Source organism: Pteropus alecto, unplaced genomic scaffold, assembly GCF_000325575.1.
Source record: "Pteropus alecto unplaced genomic scaffold, ASM32557v1 scaffold24, whole genome shotgun sequence".
NCBI lineage: Eukaryota > Metazoa > Chordata > Mammalia > Chiroptera > Pteropodidae > Pteropus > Pteropus alecto.
This window is the reverse complement of record NW_006439192.1, coordinates 25,672,144-25,698,061: the sequence shown is the minus strand read 5'-3', so window position 1 is coordinate 25,698,061 and position 25,918 is coordinate 25,672,144. Positions and strand designations below refer to the sequence as shown.

General features: G+C 31.2%; 1 non-coding gene across 1 annotated transcript; it reads left to right on the top strand.

Moving 5' to 3' along the window:
- Positions 1-23,014: 23,014 nt before the first annotated feature.
- On the top strand, positions 23,015-23,161 carry LOC112483477. The gene has a single exon (XR_003047641.1). It is a non-coding gene; the product is annotated as a small nucleolar RNA SNORA57 (small nucleolar RNA).
- The last annotated feature ends 2,757 nt before the right edge of the window (positions 23,162-25,918 follow it).

Genomic DNA, 25,918 nt, shown 5'->3' with positions numbered 1-25,918 from the left:
CTGATTAAAATCTTTCCCTGTATATAAAAAAATGGTTTTATTATAAATGTAAAATATAACCAGAGATCCTCATCATCTAAGAGAAAAGTTTTCAAGACTATTTTCAAAAGCTTATTTTGTTATTTGATTAAAGATTTTTTTATTAATAATAGGTTTTGATTTATCTATATGTTTTCAGTGATTAGAACTAATTAGTATGATTAATAATGGAAAACATCTTAGAAATACTTGTAGAACATATAAATGAAATTAACATTTCCCAGAACAAAGAGAGAAACCAACAAAACTAGTCTTGAATTTCGAGGTTCAATTCCAATTACTGCTGAGCAGTTTATCAAGAAAAAAAAAAATAAGTAGAGGACCTCGAACCTGCATCTATAAAAAATCGAAAGGTTAGAAAATTCAGAAATACCTTTCTTTGTGATTTTTTTTTATCCTAGGAATAAGTACAAAAAAGATGGCTTCTTAGCTGTTTTTAATATTCTTATTTTAAATGATAGCAAAAATTCTAAAACTCCAACTATTAGCACCACATTTACTTGATAGCAAACTAAAATGAACAATTGTTAGAGCCAACCAGTCTATCTGACTAGTCTTGGGCCATAAAAAGCATATTCACAGTGTCTCTTTCTTATTGTCATTTGCCTGAGGCAAAATAAATCATAATTGATCTTTATTGTAACCGGATTTAACTTCAGCTTTTAACTAATTTAAAATATATTAATAGTAGTATGCAGTCATTAAAATAATGTGAATAAAAAAATAGTTATGATGTAGAGTTAATTACCAACAATGTAGGAAAAAAGAGAGGTAAGAAACGAACCAGAAGGAAACACAACGAAGTAATTTTTGTTGTGTATGTGAGACTATGAGTACATTTAAAAACCCAAAAGTCCAAATTTCTACAATTTTTAAAAAAATAATTTAAATTTAATTTTCTACAATAATTTTAAATTAAATTAAATTATTAATTAAATTATTTTAAATAGATTATATTACATTTTATTTTGTCTATAATTTTTAAATTATAAAATAAAATTATATTATAACACCACAAAGCAGACTATTTCAGCAAGCTATCAAAACATTCAACTTCTTTAGAATAGTTATGCAACTGAGACTATTTCATTGATTACTAATTCGTGCAACAGAAATGTCTTAAAGCATTAAATATCTATCAATTTGGTCAGTATTTTACATATATTACGAGATTTAACGACTTAAAGAAATGCTAGGTGAAGATATTTTAAAAATAAGCAATCATCTCTATACTTTTGATTTCGTATCATTTGGACATTTATGCACTAGGTTTTAACTCATAGCAATTAACATTTAAATAGTAGCTGTTTGCTATTTATTATCGATTATTCTGTGCATAGAATGTATGAGATTTCTGACACTACTGAGCCTGATCACTTCCGTGAAAAGGGCACCCAGGAACTGAATAGAAACTTAGCGTTTTATCAATGAGACCATTAGAATAAACAGAGATATCACACAAACATCTTAAATGCAAGTATTTATAAACTTTCTACTTCTTAAAAATATGCATGTTAGGTTTTTATAATAATAGATGATTATTGGGTTGTTTTTTAAACATGGAACAAGGTCCTAGAGAATATGGCTTCTACAAAGGTAAATTTGAAATTATGTTTTTTACTTGTGTTTTTATTTTTCATCAGGTTTATAACCTTATAATATTTTTCACATCTAAAACTCAAATTCTTCTCATTTGGGTACTGATTACTGCTCAAACAACAACTTGTTGGTCCAGTTTCTAAAAAAATAAATACATACCCAGAATTTTATAAATCTAGACCTGATTTACAAATCCTTAATTGTGGCTAAATTGTCTAATTCAACATATTCAAAGGCCAAATATTTAAACTAAATTGTGGTTACCTGCATAGAAGAATAAAAAGTTGAATATTATTCCTTTTCCTCTTTTTTTTTTTTTTTGGTGTTCTCACCAGATAATAAAAATATTTTGTAATGATATAAAAGCATATATCCAAAATTATATAGTATTACCAATCGGCTGCAGAGATTATCTATACACCAACTTGAACTGATCTAGCTTCTAGCAAACTCTCAGATAAGAAATTTGATCCTTAAGAAATATTGAATGTCTTACTATTCTAAAATAAAAAGGTTATTTAAAAAATACATTGAATGTCTTAAAGAATACATGACCAAGGGAAAGCAATATGCCACATACCATTACTTTAAGCTTAAATAATTAAGTAAAAATGAATCCATATCCTTTCTGTATAATACCAACCATAATTTAGTTATTGACTGCTCGATTATTCTTAGGGTATAAATTCAAAAGAAAAGAAATGAAGGTACATCACTTACTAAAACCTGCTCTGTGGGGAAATGCTGCCCTTTTCAATAGCATAAACTTCAGTAAACAGTTCTGCTAATTCATGGTCTTACTACATAAGCAGCAATGAAAAGTTAAAGTACTGTTAAAATAAATTTTGCACAGTGATTTTAAAAATCAAGTTCACAATGATATGAGAAACAATTTCATTAACTGTGATAGGTTTGCAAAAAGAAAAAAAAGATACAAACTATTTGAAACCAATTCTAAAGTAAGTAAATTGGCAATGCTAGGATATTCTATGCAGTGGATTGGAAATCAGTACATTGGGCTACATTCAAATGCCTCTAACATTTAGTGATAATCTACTATGTGCAATAAAATTCCCCATGGGTGTCTGATATAATCCAAAATAGCCTTTTATGAAGTAAACATTGTCCTCGTTTTTATGACTGGACAAGTGATATTCTTTATATTAATTACTTGATGAAGTCTGAATAAAAAAGTAATACAACTAGGATTCAACCAGATAATAATAGTTCAGTATTTACTCTAGAATGTTGTTCTGCTCCTATTTGTCCCAGCCAGTGAGAAATTTCTAAACCTGAAGAAGATTCTTAAAATTAAATCAATGGGCCTAATTTTTACGGTAGACCTTAGAATTCACTGGGACAATTTGAATTTATAATTTTAAAAAATCTGGTAATTCTGATGAAAACAATCTTTGGTCCATGTTCAAGAACTTATAAAATGTTATTTTTACAAGTTTTGGTATTACAAAGCTTTCACTGCCTTAATGATTTGATACAATTATTTTTAGTTAGCATATTAACTATATATTCTGCCTTAATTATGTACAAATGTAATATGATCATGGAAATTGATTTTTCTTAAATTCGGCCTTTTCATCTTAGTTCATTCCGACATTTAACCTTTCATTGTCATTAAATAAGTACATATGTCATATGTTAAATGGCAACGGTGCTAGTGAAAAACAATGAGAATGTATATAATGAGTAACATTTACCATATAGTATTAATGTTAGCAAGCCTTTATCATTTTGATTTTATTTACTAATTCAGTAAACGGTACACAGTAACACTAATCTATTTTACTTAATGTGTTATGATAGGAGGTAAACAGAAAACTATACATTTATTGAAGACATTTCTATTAATATTCTTTCACTTAAATCTCACAAGCAAACTTTTTTTATCCAGGTATCATTAGAACCATTTAGTTTATTTCCAAGCTGTTTGCAAAGGTACAGTTATGCAGTATGTAAGCTTATGCAGGACTACTACCAACTTAGAGGAAATCTATGTATCGATTTTTAAAAGTGCCTTGATTGAGCAGAATTATTAGAAAAACATGTTTCTTCTTGGAGAGACAAATCACATCACTGAAAGAGAAGCAAGTCCATGACTAGGCAAGTGAAGCACCTCCAGGATTCCAGCCCCACTCATCCCTAGTTGGGTTCCTTTGAGCAGTGCACATACTACACAACTACATGAGGCAGCCCTGAGAATATCTGTATTTATCTAATTTATTTCACTAGTTAGCACACATATTTTTTGCGTTTGCATTTTACAGATATTCTAAACAGACTCTTCTTACAAATTCTAAACATTCTTCTACAAATTCTAAACATTTCTTCCTACAAACTCTAGAAACCATATTTAAAAATGACCTTATATTTACTTTTGTAATGAGAATGAGTCATTGGACACTCTAATATGTTGCCAATAAAGCATACATGAAAAATGACAGTTTCAAATTATGACCAGGTTCTTTAAAACATAGGTCAATTAGGAGATTGACCAGCACTGCCAAGATTGCCAAGACTTTAAACATTTTCTCCTCAAAACTAGGACATATGGGTGACAAATGTATTCATCTGCTAAACTATTGTGTGAGCCCCTTGTTGGTCATTTTTAGTAAAAAGTAATTAACTAAGTACAATATAACAGTTCCAAGCCTATTAAGAGAGTTTCTTGGGAATTTAAATAAATTAGCTATGATTAGAACTAATGAAATCTCTGAGAGTACCAGATTTAATTGAAAAAGTTGTTCAGATAAGATGCCTAATAATTTATGTAAGAAATGTGGATAAAGTTAAATAAATGTCCAAGTGTATCAGAGTCAGACTTAAATTAAAATTCTAAAAACATTAACATTGCAAACTGACTTACATTTTCAAATATTTTGATCCATTGTTTAAACTAAAATGTTACAGTGTTAACACAGTATCACTGTTGCTATAATTTGTGAAACAGTCACAACAAAAATGGAGGAAAATAAGTATGAAGACAGAAGGGGAGAACAACTCAAAATGTGAAAATACTGGGAAAAAGCTGACCAACTGACAATTTTAATGTACATATGGTGTCTAAAAGTAAATGAAAGTTAAATTAATTTGCTGGCATAAGATTTTTTATTGTTGTAATTACAAAAAAAAACATAGTCATTTTGATCAATAATATACTTTGGAGAAGAGAATTGACCAGGACAAAAAATAATAGAAGAAAAATCCAACAATTGAAAACAGCAATAGAAAAAAAATCCTAAGGAACACTAAATTATATACAGAAATATTTATCTCTCGCATTCAATACAGTATTGTAATTTGTGTTCATTTGTTATAGTCACTAACTTTTGCATAATTTTGGGGGTCCTTTTGGGGAAAGTACTCTTCTAATTAGTGTCTAATTTACTTTGAATGTGTCATTCTATGGTATAAGTAAAACAACTAAAATTTTCTTTATCATTTGCTAAAGTTTAAAGAAAAATACAATTTGTGAAAATTAAAAGAAAAAGTGCCATAGTACTACTAAAGTGCATATTTCAAGCTCATAATTACTTTGAGTAAAGTATTTAATAACATGATTTATTCTTAAACATAAACTGATATTTAAAACTGTGTATCTGCAAAAATGCTACAAACTGATATTTAAAACTGTGTATCTGCAAAAGTGCTACATAGTTTACATCTTTTGCAATGAATAAAATGCCTTATATTCAGAAAAATTTTCTAAAACATTTTCCTATTAAACCACTTCATTTATCTTGGCCAATAACAACTTTAATTTCTTATGGTACACATTTTTTTGTTTGTTTTATTTCATAGCGTGCCTCGATATGCATATGATTAGAAAAGATTTAAAATGAAATACTTTGAATAAAATTATGATTAGAAATAAAGTATTAAGATCAGAAAAGTGAACTCAGAAATAAAAATGAAACGCTATGAAAAAAGCTTAAAAAAGGAAATAAGTAAGTCAAAGACCCTATATATTTAAGAACAGTTGAATTTCAAATGAAATTGAGCTTCCTAGCAGTCAAAATAGTCAGTTTCACACTCCTCACTGTCAGAAATTAGAAAACTCACCAGGAAATACAGAGGATTTTCTTAGTGCTAAATTTTAAAATTAAATCAAGGGGAGGTTTTATACTAGAGAAGTGAGAGACAGAGACAAGTGGCAAATGTCCTTACTGATATTACTTTATCAAATGAAGTGGTTTAATGTGACTGAACTTCCTTCTATAAAGCCATGGATATAAATAAAGCTATTATTTTTCAAGGGGCTATTATAATGCGCTCCTAGCTTGTAGTGTTCTAATAGTCTTGTGTGGCCTAAGGATAACACTTGAGAATATAAATTTAGTTTTTAAAATGCATATGCTTCAGGCAGTTTCTTAAAAAAAAAGGAAAAGAACACCTCTTTGTGTTATATACTCAAGAAATCTGAAAAGCAAATAGTTTGAGAGCTTAAGAGTTCAAAAGTATTTGAGGTTGAGGATAAATATATAAGAACAGAAATCAAATCAACATATGGTTTGATCCTTCACACACATACACCACAGAGTAAGGTAACTCCTCAGATGCCAGAAAGAAGAAAGACCTTTCCTAAGCATATTTCATTCAAATATATTAAATGATTTAGAATAGAAAATAGGGTTATATCATATAAAATTATATATATATATATTTTTATGTGTGTACATATAAACAATGCACCTATGTATACATATATATGTATATATTATATATGTATGCACCTGTACATATATTATACATATATATGTATATATGTAATATTTAATTTTCTAAATATAACACAAATTATTCAGCAAAAAGGCTCTCCAAAACATTAACAAAATTTTAGTGGCTCCTTCCGCTCTTTTTGAAAAGCTTTTCATTGCCTTCCTAGCAGCACACAGGTTCCTAAAGGGATGAGTTCTGACTATCAACAGACTAATGTTTAATAAAATGAATAGCCTACTGCAATGAATATTTTATTCAGACTCCTGATGTTAAAGAACAATTACTACAGTCTATGATATTTCAAAATAACTATATATCGACAAAATTTCGATATAAAATAAGAGACTGAGAAAAATGTACCCCATCTTAAGTAGTCATTGTAAAGCAAAATGTGTGGATAGCAAAGGCTTTTCAGTGTTTGACCCTCAATATTTTCTTCGGCTTTATACTACTTAGATATAAGAGATTATATAAGAGATATAAAGAGCACTGAAGAGAAGGTAGGTTGGAAATATGTGTGCGTGTATTTTTGCTTCATTTTCCTTTTCTATCATACAGCAGTGTCTCTTTATCTTCAGGAAGTAGTTCCAAGACTCCTATATGTAAATATCTATGATAAAGTTCAATTTATAAATTAGTAACAGTAAGAGATTAACAACAATAATAAAATAGAACAATTAAACAACATATTGTAATAAAAGTTTGTAGGTATGCCCTCTCTCTCTCTCTCGCCTCTCTCTCTCTCTCTGTGAAAATATCTTCTTGTACTGCACTCACCTTCTTCTCGTAATGCATTGGTGGAACTGTTCCATAAACATGATAGTCGTCACCCATGTTTTCTGATTATGTTGCCAGAACACAGGCAGATAATTTTTGGTTTTGTTTTTGAGAGCACTTGGGTTCTCTGCTCTGTACACTACGCTTGGCTTTCTCATATGCCCTACCACACTGCCACATCGTACCAGAGTTAATCTGTCATTCCATGTATTATGCTCTGGTACCTCCTTTGCACTTATATGAATGTAGGTTCTATTTGGCACTTTCTTCCAGATGCACTTGAATCACATTTGAAGACTTGTTTTAGATGGTATCCTTTCTCCTTAATCAACTTAAACTCTGGAGCATCTTCTTAATCGACAGATGTAGCCTTTCCAATAGGTTTTATATATTCCAATCCAAACCTATTCCTGAAACTGTGTAACCATCCCTTACTTGTAGTAATGGCTTGGTGTCACTCATTTCAGGGAATCGTGTGCTAGTCTTATCACAGGCTCAACACTTTCCGTAGCAACACACTGACATCAATGAAAACACATTTTCTGTTGACATCTACAACCCACAAATTGAATGCCTTTTTCTTCTTAACTGAGCATTTATGCACTATGGCTATTATAATTTTTGCAATTTGAAATATGACAATAAAACTAGCACAAATTTTCTTTTTCCTGTTTCACAATTTCACGTATAGGTTTGTACTACCTTAGATTTTAGATACCTTGCTTTATGATTCTTTTCTTTCCTTATTAACATAAGGACTTTTATCTTTTCACTCCAAGGAAGCACTTTCCAGCTTCTCCTTGGCATATTCCAGTTGCCAGCATCACTACTCTTGCATTATTAAGGAAAATAAGGGTGACTTGCACACAAGCACTGCAATGCTACTACCATGACAGTTTATTTGATAAATCAGCTGGCTACTAAGTGACTAATGGGCAGGGAACATCTACATGATAGAGATGCTGGAAAAGGGATGAGTCATGTCCTGGGCCGAATGGAGTGGCACAAGATTTCATCACACTCCTTGAAACAATGCAGAATTTAAAATTTATGAATTGCTTATTTCTGGAAATTTCCATTTAATATTTTCTAACCACAGCTGCCTGTGGTAACTAAAACCAAAGAAAGTGAAACTTTCTGTAAAATCTTTCAGATACAAAATTTAGAGATATATAACAGAAACCCACGTAGATATAATAAAAACATATTAAAAGCTAACAATTGAATATATTTACTAAAAACATTTTCAATAAAATGAAGCATAAGCTAGAGTTGAAATCTATATTTTGTTCCTCAAAAATAAAATCACATTTCCTTCTTATGTCTTAGAGCAGGGACCTCGACCCCTGGCCTTCGGACCAGTACTGCTCAGTGGCCTGTTAGGAACCTGGCTGCGCAGCAGGTGGTGAGCAGTGGGCCAGTGAGTGAAGCTTCATCTGTATTTGCAGCCACTCCCTAGCACTAGCATCACCGCCTCAGTTCCACATCAGATTATCAGGCATTAGATTCTCATAGGAGCACCAGTCCCTGGTGACAAAAAGGTTGGGGACCACTGTTTAGAGGCAGCTACAATTCTGAAATTCATTTGTATCTTTTAATTTGATATTCATACATTATATGTAAATTCAAAGTGAGAATGAAACAAAGATTAAATGTCTCTTTGCCACCTACATACCACGAGTGAGAGAGTTATAATTAAATGATATAACAATGCAAAGAAAAGTAAATCCAAGGGGGAGGAGGGAAAAGGAGATGTGTGGGTGCATACAGATTGGTAAAAATGTGAATACAAGTGTAATGTGCATTTTTCTACGATCAGTTTATTTCTGTATTAAATTAAAAAGTGTACTAAAATTCTAGACAATGATGCCAAGAGAAATAGACAAGGAGTGTTCTATGAGCAGTCAATGTGAGAATTAATTACCCACAGAACACCTTTATCTCACTTAAAAGGAAGACTGAGATAGTAAAAAAATTTATACTTAGAATAATTCACATTTAAGAAATTACTTAAAGATGTAAAGTGTATTGCTGAAAAATTAGAAATATCATATATGGCTTTGAAACCAGCAAAGGAAAAATATGGAAATAAAAAAAATATTTTTTTCTGTATTTTCACTTACTAAAGTAAGAAATTCTCAGATCAGATTTTTTATTTTCAGATATATAATAGACACATATTATTAAAAATTATACAAAAACACTGAAAATAAAGGTGATAAACATGTGCTCTGACTATTTAACAAAAAGATGTAAATTGATATTTATGTAAAAAGGAATAAATTTAATGCTATATTAAATTTTAATTTAACAGCTATTATGAAAATGCTATCAAGATAGAAAGCCATTGCAATAGTTGACCAAGAAAACGTGCTTCTCCCTAGCCACATACCCAGACATTAAAAAAATACATATATATTCACAATATATAGTGATAGAGTTTAACAAACATCTATCAGAAATTGAGAGCTTAAGCATATAAAACATTAATGAGATAGAAGATTTGAACATAATACAATTAGCAAACTTGATTTAATATATAACCCTGCACTAATATGTTCTTTGCATGTAGTAAACTAATTCAAATAGGTATCAACAATTAAAATATAGTAACAAAAGCAAATATGTTTTTTGCTTTTGAAAACTATAGTCAGCTGATGAAGAGGAAAAATTGGTGAATAAAACAAATATTAGTTAATAAATAACAAAGAAATAATTAGACTTCAAAGCTTATGGGATTCACACGCAAAAAGGAAAAAAGTAATAAATTGGACTTCATCAGAATTAAAATTTATTTTTTATCAGAAGTCACTTTTAAGACATTAAATACACAAGCCACAGCCCAGGTGGGAATATTTGCAATGTACATATCTGGCAAATGACTTTTAATCAGAATATATAAAGTACTTGTGCTGATAAATAATAAAAAGATAACTTAAATAATAAATTAGCAAAATATCTGGACACTTTACCAAAGAAGATAAACAAATGGTCAATAAGCACATTAAAAAATGTTCAGCATCTTTACTGAGCAGGATTATAGAAATTAAAACCATAATTAGATTCCATTTAAATCCTTATAAGAGCAAAAACTAAGAACTTCTCACAATAGCAAAAGTTAGAGAAGATGTATATAAAGTAAAGCTATTACTTTACTGCTGGGAAGTTAAATGGCAGAAATACTTTGGAAAACTGTTCAGCAGCATCTTATAAAATTAAATGTAAATCTGCAAAAAGATAATAAGATCTAAACAAATTAAATCCTCTACAGGCGACACAACAGACAGAAAGAAATTTAATTATAGTGGTTAAGTTGCACTCCTCAAAACAACAAATTCACAGTAAATTCTGAAGCAACAGAATATGATTCAAATACGAGTCATGGTAATTTTTAGAACTAATTTTACAGAAAATATTTGAATGTTATCTATCGTAAACCTGCTTGACATATTCCTTCACACTAAGTCAGTTCTCCTGAGTAATCTAGTTTGTAAACTAGACTGTGCAATTTGGTCACTAGGCAAATCAAGATTTTAAGGACAAAACCCAATATTTAAAATTCTTATAATCTGACATTAATCTCCAATAAGAAGCCCTTTCTATTCAATGGCTTCTTTGTAATATAAACCGACATAACAAAACAGCATCCCTCTTCCAAAGCTTCATTTTAATCGGCATCCCCTATGCAAAAAGTATCTTATATCCTGTCACTACAATGCTCAATGAATGCCTAGCAAAGCCCTGGTTGACACACAAGTACGGATCAGGTTAATGAACCTTTAGCATAGTCATGCACTCTTAATGACATCATAGTCAATGATTAACCGTACATATAATGGTGGTCCCATAAGATTATAATGGAACTGAAAAAAATCTTATCATCTAGTGATGTTGTAGCTGTCATAAGATCATAGCATAATGCATTGCTCGTGTATCTGTGGCCATGTTGGTATAAACAAACCTACTGCGCTGCCAGTCATATAAAAGTACAGCATATACTTACTGATGATAGGAAACAACCATGTTACTAGTTTATGTATTTCCTATACTACGTTTTTCATCATTATTTTGGAGTGTACTCTTTCTACGTATTAAAAAAAAAAGTTTGCTGCTAAACAGTATGCTGTGTTAAGTTGGCAGCAGCCTCAAACATCTAGTATTTACCACATCTCGTGATTGCATTATTTTCTCATGTGTTTGATTTAACCCCACATTGTTTTGTACAGTAACATGTTGTACAGGCTTGTAGCCTAGAAGCAGTAGGCTATACCATTTAGCACAGGTATGTAGTAGGCTATACAATCTAGATTTATGTGATTCTATAACATTCATCCAATGACAAAATTGCTTACCAATGTATTTCTCAGAACATATTCCCATCATTAAGTGATTGATGCATAATTGTATTTATTCTTCAATTTGTATGATATTGTTATAGACTGATTTGTCTATCCTTAAAATTCATATGCTGAAGCCCAAAACTCCATGTTACTATAACTGGAAACAATGCCTTTAAAGAGGTAATTAACATTACATAAAGTCATAAGAGTGAAGCCCTAATCTAATATGACTTGTGTCCTTTTAAGAAGAGGAAGAGACACCAAGGATAAGCAAACAGAGGAAAGGCCATGTGAGGACACAGCAACAAGGCAACCATCTACAAGCCAAGAAGAAATGCCTCCAAAAAAATAAAAACTGTAGGCACCTTGATCTTGGACTTCCAGCATTCAAAACTCTGAGAAAATAATCTTCTGTTTGTTTAAGCCACATAGTCTGTGGTATTTTGTTATGGCAGCAATAGCAAACAAAATATAGCTATACTTTTCATTCTGATTGAAATAAGTGGTCTTTCCTTAGCTTTTCAGAAAAGTTGGAACCTTGATCGGCATCACATGAAGAAAGTCTTATTTGACATCATCACTGAATGAAGGCTCTTCAGTGCCACAAGAAGCTCTATGTTCCAACTGGCATATTCTTTTATTTGTTTTAATACATGAATGTATACTAATTTGAGAAAGCATTTAATATTGAAATAAACAGAAAAAATATAAATGGAGTAAAGCTAGACTAATAAAATAATCTAAGTTCAAATGGCAGAAACAAAGTTTCACAAAAAAAAATAAAAGGTATGTGTATATTTTTATGTATATTGGGATGGTATGAAGAGACAGGACAGAATAAACAAAAAATAGTAAAATCAATTAGAATACTAAAATGCAATTTCTCCTTGAATGTTTTGACTTATTTGTTCCTTTTCCTATACTGTAATTTATGCTTGATAATACCTACTAACCTTGGCTAGTCATTTTGTAATACATCACAGTGGACTCAGAGTGAGGGCATCAAAAACAACATTCAGCCTTGCAACTATCTTAAGTATCTGATTTACTAACACCACATTCTGGAAATTGTCACTGACCTTTTTTTTAGATCATCATTATGACATCAAAATCTATGGCCAACATGTTCAGTATTGCATCTCTATTACCTAGGACTTGTGCCTGTTTCAAGGAAGAATGTCATCAAATATATTGTTAAGATGTTAAAAACAGTTAATGATACTTCCCAGTTAACAAAATGGAAAAATATGTTGTTTTTGTTCAAACACTTGTAGAAATGAAATTTTACAAATCATTTTTATCATATCTTCTTCTCTACTCTATCTTTGTTGTTTCATTAACTCCTTCTGTCTTTTTTTCTCCAGTATTCCATTTTAGTGTACACATGACATATTTTGTAAATATTACACGTTTCTACTTCTTTCACTTCTGGGTCAATCTGTTATTAAATTCTAATTTGTAAAAAATCTTCAATATCAATTAAAAAATTGAAAAACTAAAATGCTTAGCCAATCTGAATAATGTTTTTCTCTACAATGTAGTCTTCTATTGGATGGTCTCCTGGATCTTTCTCTTCAATAAATCTAGATCTCTGACTCATTATCATATTGATAACTTTACACATATATTTTATCAAATTTTGTGACTGCTCACTCTTGATATCATTAATGTATCAAGATACTAAAATCAAGTTAGTGTACTTAAGGAAACCAAAAATTACAGTGAACCTCAAGCATAACCATAATTCAAGTAGAAACAATTGGCATTTTCTTTAGAAGTAATATTGCTTCTGATCTTGGCCTTAATGATGGCAGAACCAGAGTATATTCTGGTTATTTAAATAAGAACAGAATCTAAGTCATTTTTTCACTACTCTCTCACGCTGTAACTCCATCCTCATAGCCTTAACGCCCATTCTGGCCTGCAGCCCTCACCCTAATCCAGGGAAGATGGGATATTGACAATCCTGCTGAGGAACATTATTACCTCACTGTAGGACCCCAGTTCCCAGAGCCCTCCTCAACATCAATTTCATTATCCCCACTCACTCTTATCTCAATATAGCAGCTAAGAAAAAAAAAATAACTAAAATGGATGATGGATGCTGTATGGAAGAGAGAAAAGAAAAAGGGAAAAAAATGGTTCAAGATGATCTCAACTACTCTAAGCCCTATGTGTGATCAGGAAACTGATAAAGTTCAGTCATACCTGTAGATGTCAAAAACCCTACATGCTAAGCCCCTCACACTCCACTGGAGAAGTAGTCAGCAGAGTAGGAAATGAACAATGAGACTTAGTGGTATATAATTGGGCTTTTAAACCATATACTGATAGAGTGATTCTGCAAGTTATTTAACCTCTTTCAACATGTCTCTTTCTCTCTATAATGTGGAAAAACCACACATGCAAGATTGTGGGCAAGATAAACAAAATATTTTCTGTAAAATTTTTTATAAACTGTAACTCACTTTAAACTGTAATTGTCTTTTTTTATAGTTCAGGCACAAAACACTATCTGTTATACTGGAATGATACCTTAGATATGTTCTAAAACACATTTTTTAAATCTTATCTACAGATAAGAGTTTTATTGATTGTACATGGATTTACAATATAAGAAATTTATTAACCATGTATTCCTGATGTTTTGACATCTGAATCCCTGCTGGCCCTGTAGAGACTGCCCCACCCAAAGCTAGCCAATCCTAGAGATAGTGAACAACTCACCTGCAAGCATGCCTTTGATATATAAACTAATCGATGTGGAGCCCACACCCCTAATGATCCTTTATCTGGCTCTCAGGAGTCTCACACTTGGGCCGCTATCTACCTCCATTAGTTTTTCTAGGAACAGATATCAGCCAACTAGTGACAGCCTCTGTAAACCAGAGCTCACTGAAATTATTCGAACTACCCAATACTAAGCCTACTTAGCCTACTTACATTGCCTCCCTCATTTTTCCCCATAGTGACTGCAATAAAGGCTCTTGCCCATATTTTCCCCTCATCCCTAACTCCTGACCGACCCTGGGGCTTCCTTGTATGGCATTGCATGGAATATCTTGCCTCCTGTTTCTACAAATCTGGTGATATTAAAACTTCTTTCATGACAGTAATTTTCATGTCTGCATGTTTCCCCATATCTGATTTCAAACAAATCCTGGATACTTTTAAAATAAAATGATATGCTAATATTAACTTTAAATGAATAATTATTCTCTTTGAACATTTTGTCAAATATTTTCTTTTTTATAAGATTTTAATTCTTTAAATAGGCCATATTGATCACCTCTATTGTAATCACAACATGTTTACAAACATTTTTAATGCATTTATATAAATGTATATATATGCTAATGACAGAAAAAGGAAAATTTAAATAATAATTATACCTTTAAAATATTTCTGTAAGAAGTTACAAACTCAGAGTTAATTTTAACTCAGTAGTAAAACTTGCTATAAAACAGAATGAATTAAAAGTAATTTCAAGGCTTTGTAATCAGATTTTTTAATCATATACCTATGAATTTCTTATTTTTCTCCTCCTTTGACTAGACACTTGTCTGGATAGTGAATTAAAGCAAAGAATAAACCCACATTGAAAAGATTTTTTATCCTCTCCTATGTTCAGTCCACAAATCAGTTAATGAAGAAGCTGAACTAGTTTTCTAAACCATTGCGTTTAGCATTTATGTTCCTTGAAAGGGCTTTGGCATAATAACATAAGCAGCAATCAAGGAAGCTGTTACAGATCAAAAAGTCAGAGGAGAGTATCGTAGGGCCGTGACATAAATTTATGGAATAAAACAGAAAATGTTGAAATGCATTATGACTGTGGTAGCTCGCTATAAAAAGAGTATGACAAGGTTATGTTGTTTTATCAAGACTGAATTCCTAAGACGTGAGTAGAGGCAGAAAATAATAAGAACAGAAGACAAGTTATCTGTAAAAATATAATAAAATAGTAGGATAAGTCATTGAATAATAAATGGTAAAAATACTATAGCAACAAGAAGTCAGAGTACTTGGAACTGTGAATTTAAGCAGAATACAAAGAAATGCTATAATAACAAAATATACTTAAATTTCCCTGAAACTTCTACACCAAAGTTTATCTTTTTATGTCTTCCAAGAGTCATACTAAGGGCGTAGCAGCTCAGGAAACAATATTATTGTCACAGACCATAAGTATTTAACCAGAATTTATTTTCTTACATGCCTCTTGTATGAATAGAATATTGAAGGAGTACCGAAGGCAGTATAATCACATCCACTTACACAGTTATGTAATGTAAGGAAACAATTCAAATGTGTTATGTCTCCATCATCATCTTTTTTAAAAACCCTCCTCCACAACATAAAGTTTTAGAAAATGCAATAATTAATAAGAAAATTTGTATATTATTCTATTTAACAGTAATAAATAGTTCCAAAGTATTTTCTCATCAGTCACCCTTATATCAAAAATTTATGTGTAGCTTACCATGATTAAAAGATTTAAAGACACTAAATAATTACATAAAATGTTGATAAAGTTATTTTTATCTTATCTAAATTGTTATGGGAATGGGAGTTCTGGTTCATCAAATACTTAATAGTATCTTGTTATGTATATTGCAGGGTATCAACTTCAGAACAATAAGACTATAATAAATAAATTCAGTGTATCCAAATAAGCATCAGGCATAGGAAATGTAAAGGACAAGGATACAAATTCCCTATACTGAAGGAGCTCACAAAGAGATCTGAGAACAAATGAAGGTGAAACTTTAATGTTAATAATTTCCCAATTGTAAAACTAGTGCCTACCCAAAGTAGAAGATATAATTTTTTTCTAAATTATTAAATGATGTTAATATAAATACATCAATATGATATGTCATGGAAACACAAATGATAGAAAATTTTACTTTATCTTGTTAACCTGAGTAGGAGCTTATTGGAGAAAAGATAGCAAAAATGAGTAAAGTCATTCCAGACTGAGCATCGTGAGCAAAGGCGCTTGGGCATGCATGAAAACCCATTATATATTATGGAACTTTTGATAAATTTAGATGAATATGAAGACTGAAAGTTGACTGAGATTTGAAGAACAATCCAGCTCAGTATGCAATTTTTACTCTGTAATTAAGCCTTTATTTAAATATCTCCGGATCATAGACTATAATTGTAAGTGACTTCAGCTGATATGTTTCCAAATTATGCTCCCCAGTTTGAACTCGCCTTATGTCAGAAATGTGAAAATATGTGCCATATTTTGTGGAAGTTCTAATAAACCACTGTTTATTCTGGCTTCAAGATCTCATAAATCTCAGAGCCAATACAGTACATATTTATGTATTTGGCTCATTATTAAAACTAAGATTCATAAATTCTCTCTAAATAATTTCTGTTACATTTTTCTTAGTCCTCAGTTGTTGTATTCTACATTAATTTAAACAAAGTAACTTGCCTCAAAACATTCCAAAAGCAAAGCAGCTATAAAAGCAAAATTAATAAATGTTATTTTTCTTTGATGGTAGAACATTTCTCAGAGTTCTATATTTTTGTTCAGTAGAGGTACAGGGTAATTTTAGTTTGCACAAACTTATTCCAAGAAGTTATAACAAAACTCAAATCTTCAAAATTATAAATGGTCATGTGATCCATTTTGATAGAAGCCTAGTCAAGTCATACATTTTCCATTGTCACTAAGAAACCAAGTTTCTTAACTTCACACAGTTACCCCCAATAGCTAACATCTATTTTGTTCTTACTGACTCAGGTACCATATTAATTTGCTAGAATTGCCATAATAAATTACCAGAGATTGGGTGACTTAAACAACATAAATTTCTTTTCTCATAATTCTAGAGACTGGAGGTCCAAAATTAAGGCATCTACAGAGTTGGTTTCTTCAAGGGCCTCTCTCTGTGTCTAATAAATTGCTGTCATCTTCCTGTATCTTTATATGGCCTTCCCTAAGAACCTGACTCTGTCCAAATTTTCTCTTTTTATAAGAACACAGTCATTCTGGATTAGGGCTTACCTTAATGAGCTAATTCTACCTTTATTAATTATTTAAAGACCCTATCTTCAAATACATTCACATTCTCAGGTACTTCAGGCTCAGATTCTAACATAAAATTGGCAGTGGGGAGGAGAGACAATTCAGTCCGTAAATGGAATGGGAAAGAGGATCATTGAGAGTGGTTGTGATAAAAATGTAACCCTTATGCATTGTTGGGGGGAATGTAAATTAGTACAACCACTACCAAAAATAATATGGAAGTTCCTCAAAACATTAAAAATGCAATTACCATGGAATCCAGCAATTCCACTTCTGGACGTTGACCTCCAAAAAATGAAATCAGGATTTTTATAAGATATATGCACACCTATGTTTATCTCAGCATTATTCACAATATCCAATATATGGAGACAACCTAAATGCCCACGAGTGAATGAAAGAATAAACAAATTGTGATATATACACACAATGGAATGTTGTTCAACCATAAGAAAGGAAGATATCCTGCTATTTGCAACAACATGAATAGATCTTGAGCACATTGTGCTAAATGAGATGAGTCAGAGAAAGACAAGTACTATATGATATCCTTTATATGTGGAATCTAAAAATCGTTAAACTTATAAAAAAATAAATAAACAGACTAAAATGGTGGTTAACAGAGAATAAAGGGTGGGGGAATAAGGTTGATGGTGCTTATGGATACGAACTTGTAATGAGTAGTAAATAAGCCAGAGAGATCGAATGAACAGTATAATGAACATAATTAATAATATTGCACTATAATGATGCACTGATAGTAATTCAATGACAATCATATTTTAATATATAAATGAATCAAAGTAACATGCTATACACACTATAAATTGTAGCATGTCAAATTTATCAAATAAAAAAGCAAGTAAATTCAAAATTAGTGATGTCAGCTGAGCAGCTACACCCACCCAACTGAAATAACCTTTCTTTTCCTTCACCAGTGAAACTCGGATCATTTAACTAATAATCCTTTTCTCAGTCTTCATTAGGAGCAGTATCCTTAATTCATAAAGTTTCCTCTGCATTTACTACTACAACACACCACTCTTTATTTTCATCTGACACCAATGATACTTTGCAGAGTTTACATGACTTTCTAAAGCCCACATGAGTTTAACAGACTGAGACTATTTCGTTCATTAAGATTTCTTCCTTTGTTGAAAAGCCAAAATGGAGAAGAGTGACGGTATCCCAAGGACATACAATGGTAATAAAAGTTGGTTGCTAAATTGCTTTCTAAAGAATATGACTCTATTAACTCAAAATAAGCAACAAATAAAACAAACAAAATCCTTCTTTTTTTGCCAAAGAAAAAATAGTGGGGAGACAGGTAAAAGTTAGGCTTTTGACTGATGTATATAAGATACTCCACCAGGTCAGATCTTTCTGAGAGTGAGATTCTAGAGATGTAAATATCAACAACTACTCCAGCCACAAACATTGGTGGCTAAAGGGTTGATAAGGGATCTTGGAGAGTAAAATGTATATTGTAAGAGCCTTAAATTTGTTAGCTGTGAATCGTAGAATATATCGCATCTTTATCTGTTTCTCTTCAATGGTTATATGTTGTTCATTATCATATTTTGTGCAAATAGATTCTTTAGGGAAATTCAGAGGTTCTAATATCTAAGGTAGAAAATAGTTTATAAAAGCCATGATGATAAGGGGTAAGGTAATATCTAAGTAGTATAGCATCTTCAAAGAAAGTTATAGTGTGAAAAGAAAAATGATCATATAAAAACAAATGATTTCCAGCATATTATCCAATGATTAATAATTAAATTATTAATTGCACTTATCCACATTCAGTAAGTATGTCCACATAGAAAAATAAAGCTGGAGTCAATTAATTCTCCAGAGATTTGATATGATTTACAAGCACCTTTATATTACACAACAGACACACACACGCGCACACAACACACACACACGAACACACTAACAAATTGGGAGATTAATTATACAGATTACCCTTTAGGAAAATAGAGATTAGATTACATACTTCTATTTCCCTTGTTAGTGAATTAAAAAGTTATCCAATAGCTAGATAATATATACCACAGAAGTCTAATACTGAAGAGTCTAAAATTGACCAGTCATGTTTATTTTTAATATAATGCTCCTTTTTCTTGTATTAGTTTTCAGTTTAGAAAACTATTACATTTCTATGCAGTCATTCATATAATGAGTAACAAAATCCTCAAAGATGATTGTGATATTACTTACAATTAATCTCCTTCTAATAAAGACTCTCAACATAAAAAGAAAAGAGAATAGAACACTCTGATGCAATTTCTATTCATATTTCAGAGAGAATGCTTATCATGCTAGGCCATTAAAGACTTCAATTTTTAGCCACTCATAATAAGCAGCAACTGCATATGGAAATGGTCTCCCTGGCTCTTTCTACAAGCATATTCTTAGGCCCCAACGCAAAGTAAATCTTTTCTATGTCCTTTGTCAATGAGGTTAAGATAGGCAGTTAAAAAAAATGAAGAGCATACAAGAAGAAGGATGAGTGTTTATAGCCACCACGCACAACACAACTTCTAGAGGTCACTTATTACCTGCTCATCTTTGATTATGGAGTCAGTGACTTTAAATTATCTCCTGGAAGATGTTATAAAACCATTCCAAAATCAAAGATTTGGGTATATTAAAATGCTTACCTTTTAATCAAGTTGGGTTAGTTGGGTTTCTTCAAATTGTTAAATCCAGAGAAGGATCCTAAAGTGATTTAACTGACTGCGCTAACCCATGTCAGGTTTTTTAAACACAGGTCCATCAATGGGTAGCTGTGTGTGTGGTATTTTCCTCTCCTTCCCTTTATTATCTCATCCTGTGTCCCAAGTTTCACATACTACCAAAGTAGCTAAGAAATTGCTTTCTTTTTTAGTGGGACCCTGTGGATGGCTCATAAGCAGACATTTGGTAGGTTGGCAAAATATTGTACTATGAATGTCCACTAATGATGTCCCATTGTTTTTAAATCTCCTTCTCAGTGTGAAGCTGCACTAATTGAGAGCTGACATAGGCACAACTCGAGTTCCTGAGGTGCTACACAGTTAATATTAGTCAACTCTGTGCTTTCTCAGTCGTTCTGAGGTTACTGGAGCGCTTACACCATACTTTGGATCATATTAGGAAATAAAATTATATATTTCGTTTGAGCATTAGCATTTCCTTCTTTTCCCTGAGTTAATTTGAGGACTTTCTCAATGTAAATTTAAAAACAAAATCATCTTTGCAAAAGTAGTAGGTAGATGTAAGGACATGTACCGAGTTAGGGATCTATTTACTTCCTAAATATATACTATTTTTTTGCCAGTAATCTTCAGATGGCAATGATAACTCAGAACAAAGCATGAAAACTATTAATAGTATAACATACAGTATCCATCAATAAGATCTGTCATAAAAATAATTGGCATTTTTAATTACATATTTATGATTTTTCCTTAAAATATTAGACCCCAAACATAGATGAGAAAACAAAAGTTTTCTTGGTAAATTATAGTTAGCAGCAAAATGGAAATTAAAACCAGTTCTGTATAAGTTTAAAACTTGTGTGAATTACTGTTAAATAGCATTTGTTCATAAATATTTTCTTCCTTACTGGGCAAAAGTGAGGATACACTTATTCTGTGTCGTAAATCTTCCTTTGACTCGCACCGTATTTTAAGAAGTAACCAGTGTTACATAACTGACATCTACTAAAATTAAGCCCATCTTTTGGACCATATTAATCAAAAAATAAGCAACTGATTTAACTGTAAGTTTTGCATTTACAGCAAGGTCTTACAAGAGAAGCCTTTAAAGACCCTTGTATATATTATTACATTCTATTCTCTCTTCTAAATATATGACACTACAATCACCACTTCATAATTTGTAATGGATAAGCATTAAATCAAAAAAAATTTAAGCATTTTATCTTCTCCATAATACAGCATTTTATGGGTCATAACTAATGAACATTACATTAAAAACATTAAGTTGCTGTTATTTAACAGAACCGCTAAATGTATCATCTGAAAAAAATTATAACTAAATAAATGCTTTTTATTATATTGCCAGAATTGGCTGGCAATAAACCATGCTAAAACCATTTGTGCAAAGATATAAAATATAGATATTTTCTTAAATTGCTTTTCTAAAAGCATGTCTGAAAGGAAAATTAAATGTCGGCTACATTTAATTTTTGAACAATATGAATCATTAAATAAATTCAAAGCACTGCAAAAGATATAGATTTAATTTCATTAGTACAGCTGAATTCAATAATCTTACAAGTAGAATATCAACATCAAATTCTTTTAACTCAATTTTTTAAAGAAAACAATTTTTTAAAATTGTTCCAACTCATACACTTTTGTTTCAAAATTTAACCTAGTTAAATATCCTATCTGCTTAGTCTTATATATATAAAATATATAATGCATAACTATTGATTTCTGATTGCAACAGTATTAAAATGATAATTGGGATACTGCATTTAGAGAGAACTAGATTTAACTTTATAAATATTCATATATTCTAGAGATGAAACACGAGCCTAAAGTTTATACACCAACTAACAAACTAAACATGCAATTCAAATAAACCATCTGTAGTTGTCCTGATGATCCATCTGTGGGGATATTTAAACACTGACAGCACAGGTGAACAGTCACAATAAATTTCTTGAATTACAATATACAAGTACATGCACGCGCACGTGCGCACGCGCGCACACACACACACACACACACACACACACACACCAGTAACAAACATCAGTTTTGCAAAATGATCCAACTTTAAAACTCAACAATGACTTAGTCTAATTGTTCATGTTGTCTTTTTCTGCATTCACTTATGCAGATCAAATTAAAATTTAAGCAGCTATGATATCTATTTAGTGAACAAGAATCATCTGTTAAAATCAAGTCACACCCCCTATTTACAATGTAGGAAATGTAGAAAGAATGAAGGGTAGGCAAGCTAAATTATCTATTAAATTTATTTGAATCTCCATTTTAATGATATTTTGCCATACACATACATCCCCTGGATATCTTGACTCATCCTTAGCAAAAATTATAGTTCATAAATCTGAATGACCTAATGAACGTTAAGACGTTTACTGACACAAATACTCCTGAGAATGCAAAGCACTAGTAAGCCATTATCTTTAGTTTTGATAGATAAAAAGGTTAGGATGCATTTACATTTCAGTTACTTAATAATGTAAATGTATATTTTCTCTTTATCTTTTCATCACAAGATTGAGTTTCAGCTTGTCTGATTATTAGTAATAATAAATATTTAAGATTATTTTCCAATAATTGATTACCTAAAACTTTGCGATTACGTGTGCTTTTAATAGGAAACAGCATTTGCTAGAATGTCTGTGCCATGAGAACTTGAATTCACTTGCCAATCCGCTATAACCTCACTGATCTGCTTAATGAACTCAAAAATTCTAAAAGACTTGAACCCTCCTCTTCCTGGTGAAGATTGAGCATGTGGCTCCAATCTCCATAATGTACGGAAACAGAGGAAAAGGGCTCTGGTCCTTTTCATGTCATATCTTTGGTGCTGGTGGCTTTCAGGCCGTGGGTTCTATCCTCAAGTGATCAGACAGGAGAACAAGAAAAAAGGAAAACAAAATGAAACAACAAAAAAAAGACCATGGATTTTCTTGAAGTTAGAAAAAGTATAGGGTTATCAGTATTTTCTTTAACAATATTTTTTTCTAAATAAAATAGATTAATGGTTACTAATATGTCCATTTTAATGCAAACCCCAAAATCTCATTCTTCTATGCTCTGTGGAAAATCTCTATTTATAGATAGTAGCAAATGTTATGATTTGGAATAGTCCCATTAAATTTAATTTCCCATAAATTTATCACTGAAGATCTCAATAGACACTTATGGAAGAAGACATACAGATAGCCAACAGGTACATGAAAAGTTCCTCAACATTACATGCACATATCAGTCCCCTTATCCCTACCACACACTGTGAGATGTGTCCAAGATAGAAAATGCATAGCAGTCACTGATCGAAACAGTGGGTTGATTCAGAAGTTTGGGGACATTAGATCTATGGAGTAGGTACTGAGTCTGACACAAACATTTCTGAGAATGCAAAGTACTAGTAAGTCATTATCTTTAGCTTAGATAGATAAGGAAGAAAGTTAGTAAGCAAGAGCCTTGTGGGGGTTCCACAGAGATGTCGTGACATAACAATATTTTCTTCTGTGTAACATTAGCCAAAGGTGAACAGGTCGTAAAAGATCAGCCTCCAAGTAGTATCAAAATTTGGCCACAAGAATAGAAGCAATGGCTTAAATGATTAGTGATGCTAAGCATCTTTTCACATATCTGTTGGTCATTTGTATGTCTTCTTTGGAAAAATGTCTATAGAGCTCTGTTGCCTATTTTTCAATTGAATTGTTTGGTTTTGATTATTGTTGTTATTGATGTATGAATGCTTTATATATTTGGATATGAAGTCCTTATATATGGTTTGTAAATATTTTCTCCCATTCTATATGTTGTCTTTTCATTTTGTTGACTATTCTTTTGCTGTTCAGAATTAAAACCACAATAAGATAACACCTCACACCTGAATAGCTATCATGAAAAATACAAGAGATAACAAGTGTTGGCTAGGATGTGGAGAAAAAGGAACCCTTCTGCACTGTTTATAGTAATGTAAATTGATACACCCACTATGGAAAACAGTGTGGTAGTTTCTCAAAAAATTAAAAATAGAACTACATAGGATTCCAGCAAAAATAGAACTACATAGGATTCCAGCAATCCCGTATCTGAGTATATATTTAAAGAAAATGAAAACGAGATTTCAAAGAATTATCTGCACTCCCATGTTCATTAAAGCATTATTTACAATAGTCATTATGTGAAAACAACCAAGGAGTCTGTCAATGGATGAATAAAGAAGATGTGAGATTATTTATAATGAAATATTTTTTCAGCTATGAGAAACAAAGAAATCTTAACATTTATGATAACAGAGATGAAACTTGAGAACATTTTACTAAGTGAAATAAGTCAGACAAAGAAAGGCAAATACTTTATAATTTCATATGTAGAATCTAAAAAAGCCAAACCTACAGGAACAGAGAGTAGGATAAGGGTTACCAGAGGCTGAGGATTAGAGGAAATGGGGAAATACTCATTAAAATATATAAAATTCCAGCTATATATTCTGGATACAACATCGTGATTATAATTAATAGTACTGTACTATATATTTGAAAGTTACTGAGAGTAGACCTTAAATGTTCTCACGACAAAAATTAAATGGTAACTATGTGAAGTGATGCTTGTGTTAGCTAATGCTATGGAGGTGATCATTCTGCAATAATATAAGTGTATCAACTCAACACTGTACACCTTAAACAATGTTACATGTCTATTATGTTTCAAAAAAGCTAAAAAAAAGAAAAAAAGAAAAAAAAAAGAAAGAAAAGAAATAATGGCCCAGAGAGAGATTTGGGAGAAAAAGAACAATCTGTTCTCATTATAGTTTTCCTGGACACTGATGTTCCCAAGTAAGGAATTTAGTATCTCCCTTATGTATATGTGCATGCGTGTGTACGTGTGTGTGTGTGTGTGAGTGTGTGTGTGTGAGATAAATGATAGATAAATGATAGATAGATGATAGATGATAGAGACAGAGATATCAAGCATTAGTTTTCAACCATTCAGAAGTTTGAAGACTTCTTCAGGAAATAATACAACCAGATTTTTTTTTAATGATTTTATGATTATAATTTTTATTATTTTTAGTTAATGTCTACAATCATAATTCATATATAAACCTAATAGAAATTATCTTATTTTCTGATATATAACCCATAGAAGAAATTATACAGTAAAATATTTTTCACTTTTATATATAAAATGTGATGTGTGTGTGTGTGTGCGTGTGTGTGTGTGTGTGTGTGTATTTCCTGGAGCTCAGAAAAATTATTTCATCTACCTCAGTTTCTATTAAATAATTTGTAAAATAGAGAATATAAAACTACTTATCTCATAAACTGTTGTAAAGATTATGTAAACTAAAGCACATCAGGATCATAACATAGTACCAAACACATCATAAGTGCTCGATAAATAATAGATACTATAATTGATTTTATTTCTGTGGTTGAACATACACTACTTTAAAGTATATTCACTAAATTTTTATTAGATTTCCTATTCATGGATTGATTCCTCCTCTGTGGATCCCTTGTCAACATTAGAAGTGAAAAAATTTGGAAAGATTTAATACACAATAATCAAGTTGACTTACTTTCAACCAATTTCTAGCCAATGAATTAAAATATTTTAGCTCATTAAATGACTTAATCTCATATTTATAA